At 40.9% G+C, this 10,587-nt stretch overlaps 1 protein-coding gene across 6 annotated transcripts in view; it reads left to right on the top strand.

Annotated features, from left to right (window-relative positions):
* Nucleotides 1-3,278: 3,278 nt before the first annotated feature.
* TRIML2 (tripartite motif family like 2) overlaps nt 3,279-10,587 on the top strand; it is a 65,157-nt gene continuing 57,848 nt past the window's right edge. For all 6 annotated transcript variants that reach the window (XR_009349618.1, XR_009349619.1, XR_009349617.1 and 3 more), the window contains exons 1-3: nt 3,279-3,368; nt 3,774-3,950; nt 4,409-4,467. The gene's annotated coding sequence lies outside the window, so the exon portion shown is untranslated. The remainder of the gene's footprint in view (nt 3,369-3,773; nt 3,951-4,408; nt 4,468-10,587) is intronic.

The following is a 10,587-nucleotide window of genomic DNA, read 5'->3' as shown; positions in this document are numbered from 1 at the left end:
TCATTAACAGTATTATACGGCACACTTAAATTTTTGTAAAGAAGGTAGATCTCATGTTAAGGGTTCTTACCACAATAAAATAACATTTAAAAGGAAAGAAAACATATGGAAAGATAAATACTGCTACAGTGGAATTGGAGAATTGGAAGGCATCACTTTTACTTCTTTATTTTATAAAATTTTGTATAAAAATATAGTTTTTCTCTCTCTCTCTTTCTAACTTCTTAATGTGTTTTCAACATTTTGGCAGTAAAGAAATTTTGGGGAATAGGGCAGGAGCAAAGAAACATGAGGTGTGACTTGCAGTAAACCAATTAATGAGGTGATTTTCTTCAGGTTGAGGGATAAAAATATCTCAGAGGATTGGTTTCAGCTGTGATATAATAAAATGTTGGTAGTGGCTTTATGATTTCAACATAATTTTTATGTAACTACTAGATATTGAACCTCAGCAAGTGATATAAATATGACTAAAAGTTATTTCTCTTCTTTGGGAGAAGGAGATATATGTGCAAAAAAAAAAATTTGCAAAGCATTTAAAGGGGTGTGCTTGAAGCACACATGGAGTATTTAAATTTATTAAGATTTTGGCATTTTTAGTGCTGGAACAATCAGGGAAAACTTCTTGGGAGAAACTGCATTTGACTTAAACTAAGGGCTTACGTATATTTCATACAAAAGGACAGCTACTGTTTAGAAGTGAGAAAAATTTTGATAAATTTGAAGAATAAAAGACGCTTTGACAGTGGGTCAAAATATTATAATAACAAAAAGTCTCTATTGTAACATTCTTTTTGTCTCAGAAATAGTTTTTAAAAACCAGTTTAGCTTGGAAATAGTCACCTCTCTGATTCTTTTATGGGTAGCAGGTTGGTCTGACCGGTGATACCTGGAGGCCCGCTCATCAGGGAAGGAGCCCTGGTGCTGTAACTTCAGGATTCAGGATTCCTATGAAAAGCTGCAACCCAGCCATCAGGCCTGCTGACAGACACAGGTGGGGAGTCCGCTTCCAGACTTTTGACCACAAACAAGAATTTCAGGGGCGGTGTTTTTGTTTGTTTGTTTTTCTCTAGAGTAGACCCTTTCTTGTTCCTCCCTTTGCTTTATGAAAAGTTAACTGTTGGAAATGTACTTGCTCCCGGCTTCATGCTGGGCGGTTTATGTCCTTTGTCTCTTAAAAAGATGAAAAGAGAAGCCAAAGAAACTGTAGGAGTTGGGATAGGAACAGAAAACTTTTTAAAAGCCGTTCAAACACATATTGTCAATTAAGAATAAAAAGACATAGTCTAAAATGAAGATGGACAGCTAAGACACTCTTAAGGTCTTTCTCCTTTTTAATGAGGATTATGGGGTTTGAGATTATTACAGATAATTTGAGCTACTAGGCGACTAAGATTACCATCCATAAAGGATAAGACTAGATTTTTCTTAAAAACAAAAACAAAGCAAAACAACAACTTAAGGGGCACCTCAGTGGCTCAGTCGGTTAAGCACCTGCCTTAGGGTCAGGTCATGATCCCAGAGTCCTGGGATGGAGTCCCACCTCAGTTGGGGAGCCTGCTTCTCCCTCTGCCTCTCTCTCTCCGTCTCTCATTAGTAAGTAAAATCTTAAAAAATAAATAAATAAATACAAATAAAAAACTTAAGAGTGCAAAGGTCACTTGTTTTTGTCCTACTCCTATCATAGGACACCCTTTTTGTCTGTCACTTAATCCTGCAGGAATTATGAAACATCTTCACATAGCTGGTGGTGTACTATACCCAGTAGATTACATAAATATGAACAATCATCCCTATTAGACTAGTATTTTATAGGTAGGAAACTGATGCTTATGTCTGTACATGTAGATCCCCATCCTTTTAATGGGGAAGTCTACTTGTCTCGCAAGAAAATCCTAACGTTTGTTTATAAATTCTTAATCTCTCATCATAAACCAGTATTTTTATGGGGGGGGGGGAACCCATGAGACTGACTAATACAAAGAGAGTGTGCTGGCTCCGTGCCAGGCACCCTTCTCAATCCTTTAATATATTTACTCATTTAATCCTCCCGCAGCCCTATGACGTGGGTATCCTAGCACCGTTTACAGGTGAGAAAACAAACTGGTTACGAACCTTGCCCTAGATCCACAGAGGTGGCCTGACTGCAGAGTCCATGCTAGTACCCACAGAGCAAGGCTTCCATTGTGCCACAAATATTAAACTCCAAGTCTTTACAGCCGTGACCAAACACTGGTTTGCTGATTGCGCAAGGCTCCAGTCAAGCAGGCACTAAAGGCGGCTGGCTGAGTCTCTCCAGCCTCTCCCATCTATCTAATGGTAATGGGCTCCAGAGACAGCCAGGGGGCGCTCCTCACAAGTTTATATGTTGTTTGCAACCCCAGGTGTTAGGGTCAGAGGGCGCTCCCTTTGAGGTATGTAAGTTTATAATGACACAACTTCTTACTTATTTTATGTCACTGTTCAAAGTTATTACGGTATTGACTATATTCCCCATGATGGGCGGAGACATAGCTTTTTAAAAGAGCTAGTGAGATCTCTTGGGAAGAAACAAAATTGGTGCTGCCTTCACCATCCTAGTCCTTTCTTGGCCTTTGAGTGCCAATATAGTTGGAGAGAATTTTAAAGAATGTGGGTCCTAGCCATAGGAGCTCATGAACCAAAGAAATTCATGCCATTTACGAGACCCTGTGTGTCACTGGGGAAAACTACGGAGAACTAAAAGCTGAAGGCCTGTAAGGAGCTGTGACCTTGGGGAGGCAGGCAGTATTGCTGTGATCCTGGTTAAAAAGATAAGGAAAACTAAAGAAAGATTTTTAGGGATATCAGGGATGGTACACTCCCTAAAAGACTAAAGTCTTTGCCGGCCGGGCAACTGGGGCACAAAGCCTATTTTGTGGTCTCAGGCTGGGCTAGGATTCACGTTTCACATATGCTTTCTTCTGAGTGCCCCATCATGCCTCCTTTAAATCCTTCTAGTCTTAGAGTTGTAGTTCTCAAGCTTAGCTGCGTATGGAATCACCTGAAAACACCTGAAGCCCATGGCTTCTTCCAAGAGATTCTGATTGATTTCCTAGTGCCTTGATTGGAATGGAGGACCTGGACTCAGCATCACCACAACTTGTTAGACATGTCAGCTCTTGGGCCCCAACTCAGACCCACTGAATGAGAATTTGGGCGGGGGGGAGTCCAGCAATCTGTTCCTTAACCAGATGCCCACGTGATTCTGATGTTTGGATTCTAAAGTTTGGAAGCCACAAAGGTGTCACCATAGCTACAGCTCTCCAGGTAATTCTGTGCAACAATGTTTGAGAACCACAACTTTAGCAAAACTACGCCGCACACATGAGGTTCCAGAGCAGCTGCAGGTGAGTCCCCAGCATGGACGTAGCGGGTGAAGAGTATCTGAGAGAATCAGGAGCAGGGCCTTTAAAGTCCCAGACAACTTCTCAACGGGGTAAGAATGGCATTTAAAAACCCACAGCCGTGGGTGCCTGAGTGGCTCAGTGGGTCTCTGCTCAGCAGGGAGCCTGCCGCTCCCTCTCTCTCTCTCTCTGCCTGCCTCTCTGCCTACTTGTGATCTCTCTCTGTCAAATAAATAAAATCTTTTTTAAGTTTTTTTTTAAAAAATAAAAACACAGCCATGAGTGGCAAGAGAGGATGAAGGAATGTGATTGTGAGCCAGTGCCAAATCCCTGCTCCTGCCAAAGAGTCGATTGGAATGAATGATTTTTGTTTCCCCTTCTTAATCTTTCTCTGCCTCTACTGAAAAGGACAATGGCCACCTCCAACTGACCAGGCTTCCTCAAAGAGCTGACTTGTTCTAGCTGCTTATGCTTTTTAAACCATTTGCAACTGAATGTGGACACAGGTCTTGCTATGAGTGTCTCTTAAGAAGCTGGAAGGAAAGCCCGCATTGCACCTACCTCAAGGTCAAGGATATGTACAAGGTGAGAGATTGGAGGTGTACCCTGCAGGTAGGGATGATGGCTGAGATAACAAAATCCTCTGGAAATAGACTTAAAAACTCATATGTGATCCTAACCAAGAGAAACTGAAGAGGGTCTGTGTAATAGATCTGATGCTCCTTCGTGAGATTTGTTTTCTCTCTTGGGAACAAGAGTCTCACTGTGTTTACCACTGAGAAGGAGACGGAAATCTTTGAGGTAAGATTGTCTTGTCTTTCAGTCTCAATCTTACTACTTTGGGTTTTTAATGTGATATGCATTTAAATTATTTTCCTATCCCTGAGCTGTCAATCATGGAGGTTTGGGAGCCCCAAAAGATGCTTTTTGACTAGGAGTCATTTTCACCCTGTAAGTCCTGCCTAAGTGTGCTATAACTTATATTTGTATAGTTCTAGCATAGCAACCTCTGAGAGGAGTGAAGAGTGAAATTTTCTTTTCAGAATGAGGTCCGAGATATCCTGACAAGAGAGCATGTCCCTTGGAAGAGAGAAATGATCAGGTAAGTGTCCCTAGACTCTGCTGAATCAGAATGCACACATAATAAAGAAGAGTCTTCAGTGAGCCCAAGGCTGCAGCTCCGTCTTTAGGCTATAGTTCTGCCTTTACCAGAGCATCCAAACACCAGTTAACTCCAGTGCGAGGACCTGAATGGTACTAAAGGCTGACCTCGATGCCATGATCATTGATGACAGGTGAAATTCCAAGTCCAACTACCTATCAGACATCCTTGGAATTAGAGTAGGTCTAGAAATTGACCATGGGGCTAGAAATTCCATGCTCTACAATGCAAAATAAAAGAGTTGTTGCAGAAAATCACATTGGTTTAAACAGGACTGGTTCAAACCAGCATATTGCAGTTTTGCTCCAAGTAAAATCCGCTGAAGGTTAAGTACGTGGACATAGACAAATGCTGGAATCACTACTGTGGTAACCTGTCCACTGACATGATGGCCATTGAGTTCATACACTGCCTGCCTCGGTTTAACCAGATACTAACTTGGAGATGCTTACTGGGTTGTTCCTGTGTGCATTTTGTACTTGCCTCCCCACCTCCTTCAGCCTCAACCCTTCCCAAAACCTGTCAAATAATTTTACTCCATGAAAAAACCGTTGAGATTTTTTTGTTGTTGTTCATCATGTATTTTAATCTACTCCATGACTTTTTTTTTTTTTTTTTGAAGACTGTTAATGTTTTTATAAGCATCTGGTTCAAGTTGCACTGGGATTGAGTGTCCTGTTCCAACACTTATAAAAGCACTATTAGTGTATGATTTGGTGGAGTGAGGGGTTGTGTGTGTGTGTGTGTGTGTGTGTGTGTTTAGGAAAATATGTTATATAACAAATGCCTATATATAGAAAACAGAGCATTCCCCTCAAGATCAAGCTGGATTTAAATGAAAAGGACACTTAAAGAGTCCAGGAAGACAGTCATATAAAAATCTATCAAATGATAGGTGCTTGTTAAGAGCAGGAAGGTGTATCTTAGGCTTAGGAGTAGAAAGCTGGAGGGGCTATCAGGTCACTAACATGGTAAACTTGAGAGTGCTGCCAGGGCCTCTAACAAGATCCCGGTAAGTATGCCTGTGTATATATCTATTTTGCCACTGAATCATTAGATTTGGGTTCTAAGTAGATCTTAGAGATCTAAATATATGCAAAGAACTGTAATATTTACCGACTTCAGGTTCATTATTTCTGTAAGCTTAAGTTATCACAAGAATGTCATGCCTAGGGAGGTTTTAAGTCAAACCTCTGAAGTAGTCAAAGATACTGATTAGATTCAATAGATAACTACAGCCCGACTACCTGAAATGGCTTAGCCCTACAAATGGAACCAAACACAAGGCCTTTTGTGTGGTAAAGTTTGCTAGAATTATATAACAAGACTCAACTAAAACGTAGACATTCTTGAGTTTGCAAATTTGGTGTTTTTAAGACCAAACAGTCTAAATTCCTTGGAGGCACATTTTGCCCCCAGCTTGTGTTCTATAGGAAAGCCCATGTGTGGAAAACCCATAGGCAACACCATGTGAAAGTCTAATAAAAGGTTTTAGAAGGTGGAGAACAAACACATCTAGATGATAGGGGGAAAAAACAAAGAATGTGTTTGCTCTGTATTTAATAATAGCTTTCCCTTCAAACCACCAATCACTTTAAAGAAGATATCAAGCTTTTGCTTGACTGTTTGCCCAACAAGAAGCACCTTAAAAATGAGTCCAAGAGATGGATGAAAGCTACCTGAGCAAGATACGGGGAATCCTGGCTTTCCTAGCTCTCCCCTAGTTCCTACCTTCTTAGCGTCAGCTTCCTTGAGGCAGTATCTCCAGACCTCCTTAGGTAACCAAATTCCTCTTCTCTAGAAGCCATCTATTCCTTTGTACCTCTCCTTCATGGTCTTTGTGTTGCAGTTCATTATTTTTTTTAATTGTCTATCTTTTGCATTAGATTGCAATTTCCTTGTGTCAGTGTTTTTTTAAACTCTCGTGCATGACACATTGGAAGAAAGGCTTTTAATATGAGTGCTTCACGAACTGTGTGTCTCAGATTAACTTTGCCACAGGAGGCACCTGGGTGGCTCAGTGGGTTAAAGTCTCTGCCTTGGGCTCAGGTCATGAGCCCAGGGTCTTGGGATCGAGCCCCGCATTGGGCTCTCAGCTCAGCAGGGAGCCTGCTTCCTCTTCTCTCTCTGACTGCCTCTCTGCCTACTTGTGATCTCTGTCTGTCAAATAAATAAATAAATAAAATCTTTAAAAACAAACCAAAAAAAAAAAAAAAAACCTTGCCAGGAGAAGGTACTCAGAGTCATTAATTTTTAATTGTGGTAATGATTCAATAAACTGATAGCGACATACAGGCTAGACAAATTAACCTACGAAGGTAAGAAAATGTTTGTGTTTTTATACCATTGTGTTGTAACAATTAGTCAGATTTTTAAAAATGGCTGGATGAGAAGTATAACATGCATCTGTATGTTACATTTCTTTGTAAGACTCCCTTTGAAGGATTTTACTTCTTAAACTAGACAACTATAGCTAAGAATAGGTACTTGTTACTAGTTTTAAGACTGAAACATGCCACTAACTTCAACCGGGATGGAATTTCACAGTTCACTGACAATCTAACAACAAACCTTTTTCTAAATGGGTGAGAAGTTAAAGCTGTTGCAAAAAGTTATAAGATTCTTTATATCTATAGGAGACTTCTCTATAAGAGAGTTCTACAGAATCTGGTCAGAAAGCTGCTGAAACCAACAGCAATTCACTCATTTTACTGAACATGTTAAGACATTCAGGTAACTCGGGTAAATAGGTAAAGTAGGGCAAGTCCTTAAAAAATAAGAAATTATGTCCAACCTTTTGATTTAGGGAGAAGGAAGTTTCTTCCCCCTCTACAGGAAGTATAAATTATACTGGTCATGAAAAAAAAAATCCCAACTCAGAAATTCGTTTTCCAAGTTAAAGGCTGTGTCAAAGCTATCTCAGGCTCACATTTGAGGCTCTCATTGTGATCTAACAAAATCTTGTTAAAACAGAATTCTTAATGTGTTCTCCATATCCAACATAAGCTGCAGAAGTTGCCTGGAAAATCCATTTCTAACCCTATTTCTCTTCTTGGGCACCAAGTGGCAGTTCACCAGTGTTTGTACCAGCCTTATACTGCTGTGTAACAAATTATCACAAATTAAGCAGTATGAAAACCTCCACTTATAAGCTCATTATTCTGTAGGTCAGAAATCCAGCATGTCATGGCTGGGTTCTCTGCTCAGGATCTCACCAGGCTGAAATTATGGTGTTGGCAGGGATGTGCTCTCCACTAAAGTTTAAGATGTTGTTCCAAATGCATTTAGATTGTAGGCAGAATTCAGTTCTTTGCTGTAACAGGACTGAGGACCCATTTTCTTACCAGGTGAGGATGGCTCCCAGTTCCTAGAGGCCATTCCTTGCTCAGGGCCCGGTGTGCCCCACCCATCACCTAAGCCCCACATCCCTCCTGTAGAATCTTTCTTTCCACCAAGAGCCCAGCCCTCTTTAGGGGCTTACTTGACTAATTCAGGCCCTTTGGGGGGTCCTGTCTACCAGTGTCCATTTTGTATTTTGTTTCAGGCAGGATTTATCGAGGGAGTCCAGTGAGAGAAGGGAAGAAGGAAGCACAGTAACTCCATCCTTGTTCACAGGCACCATTTTAAGATTATTAACTTTTCCAAGGTGGTTTTGAGTCTTGACCACGAAGATAGAACAGATGAGGATTTTCAGGTGAGGTTCAGCAATGGTGAAATTGAGCTAACTTAACAAGAGCATAGACAATTCTATCATTTTACTACATCTCCAAGTTTGGAGCAATCAGTAAAGACCAAGGCTTATCCACATAGGACTAAGATCAAATGGAACTGTACCTGACACACAGAGCCTAAATATAAATACTGTTTTCTTTTCCTACCCTCTTTTGCTAGGGACTGCCAGTTTTGAGAGAAATCGTTTGAGTTTGGAGCTTTCCAATATATTCTGTCTTTTTTTTTTGTTCTTAAAAGCAAGTGGTTTAGAAAGCACAGAGAGGGGGCGCCTGGGTGGCTCAGTGGGTTAAGCCTCTGCCTTTGGCTCAGGTCATGATCCCAGGGTTCCAGAATCAAGCCCCACATTGGGCTCTCTGCTCAGCAGGGAGCCTGCTTCCTCCTCTCTTTCTGCCTGCCTCTCTGCCAACTTGTGATCTCTGTCTGTCAAATGAATAAATAAATAAAATCTTTAAAAAAAATAAAAATAAAAAAACCACCACAGTCTGAGTTCTTCATCATTTTTCCTTGCCTAAAGTCCTTCCTAGCATCCCACCCAGGCAAGGACAAATATTAAAGTCCTGTATCACACCCCTTGAGATAACTGTAAGATACAGTCTTTCATACCAGAGGAAAATAATTCTTCATACTAGCCCCCCAAATGCTGGCCTAAATGGCACATTACACATATAAATTCTTATAGTTCTTAGAGAGGTCTTATTTCTTACAGTTCTCTATAGAGGTCTTTCCTTCCTAGGTTCTCCTTCTCTCCTTAGTTTCATCTCCTATCCCCCAGCACTTCCTCTAAAAGAAAACAAAGATAACCAGAATGATCACTGTTAGTCCCACAACAAGCCATTTGTGTTGGGTCTTTCAGACTAACGCTGGGACAAGCAGTGTTATTAAAGGAACCCTCAGCTATTGATGAAGGATAGTGGGAGGCTGACAGGCTGGGACAAAGGACCACTCCACCCCCAAGAGGAAACCACCTTTGAAAGGATTTTACACCACCTGGGAAGGAGCCCTCCACCCTTTGCCCTGTGATAGATAGATGACAAAAACCTGATTGGATGACAGGCCCTTGGAAGGGTTAATCAGATTAAAACAGCCCCAAGAACCCATAACAACCCCTAGACTTAGAAACTTTGTGGCAACCCTCTACAGTCCCTTTCCTCTTCAGCAGGTTTGAATTGTGGCTCCATAAACTTCGTTATCACTCAATAAACTCTGCTTTGTTTCTCACCACTCTTCATCAGGTTTACCTCTTGGTTCTTCAAAGCAGTATAATCAAGAACCATGGGCACTAAAGGAGTAAAAAACTAATGGCAGGTTAAACAAGATAGAAGAGTACCAGTAAAAAACGAATGGCAGGTTAAATAAGAGAAGAGAAGTTCTTTTACTCAATCTACTATCTGGAAAGGCACTGTATATCTAAGGACCTAGACTTCTCTTTTTATTTCTCTTAATATGTATAGCTTTCCCCCCATAGAATATTTGACCCAAGAGAGCTGCTAGAGCTCCTGCTATTACATTCACACTGCAACCAGTTCTGGTCAAGTCTATAAGGTTGGCTTTTGCTCCTAGCCAGTAATTGGAGCAATCTTTATACATTTGCTGTTCATCTTTTAACACAAGTGCACTTTCAGGTCCTGCAGGATGTCCTAGTTGCTCAGATGACTTCAAGGTGTGCAGCAGACTTTTTGAGTCCTTGTGTTCTGTGAAGGGATAAGGGCGCATCACTTAAAGTGGTCACGCGCAAGCACACTTTAATATCTCGGTGATGGAGATAATGATTGAAAAGTATTTCTTTCCTAAGTAGGGACATGATAGAGACCAGTGATCTTGAAATTCTAGGATAAACATCTAATTAATAAAAACAGTATGTGCTTCAGTATAAATTAGTTACTACTCTTAAAGGGGCATAAAAATGCTCTATTTCTCATTTCCCAGTAACTCCTCTGTACCTTCTCTGCCACCTCAGTTGCACACTTCCTTTTCAGGAAGGCAATGCTTTTGACTCAGGAAGGAAAGATATTACTGCAGAGAGAAATTTCTCGTTACCCCCTTGCTCCTGTGTTTCATACAACTTCTTGTAATGCTCCCATGTAAACAAAAGCTGGTCATAATGATTCTCATTTTGCAGATGATGTTCAATGTTGCTTGCTGAAGGTCATGGCAGTTAGCTGGCAGAGCTAGAACCAAAATCCACTTTAGGCTAACTTCATCAGTTAGACATGAAAGTCTTCTCAGTGTGTGATCTTGGGCAAAAACCTGACCTTCATTTGCTCAGGGTCCTAACTGACCCCAGCTACAGTGAGCCCCTCTGCTTTGTTGAAGATTCTCTGGTTAAAA

Source organism: Mustela lutreola, chromosome 18 (genome assembly GCF_030435805.1).
Source record: "Mustela lutreola isolate mMusLut2 chromosome 18, mMusLut2.pri, whole genome shotgun sequence".
NCBI lineage: Eukaryota > Metazoa > Chordata > Mammalia > Carnivora > Mustelidae > Mustela > Mustela lutreola.
The sequence above is the reverse complement of the archived record's forward strand: the minus strand, read 5'-3'. Positions and strand labels throughout refer to the sequence as shown.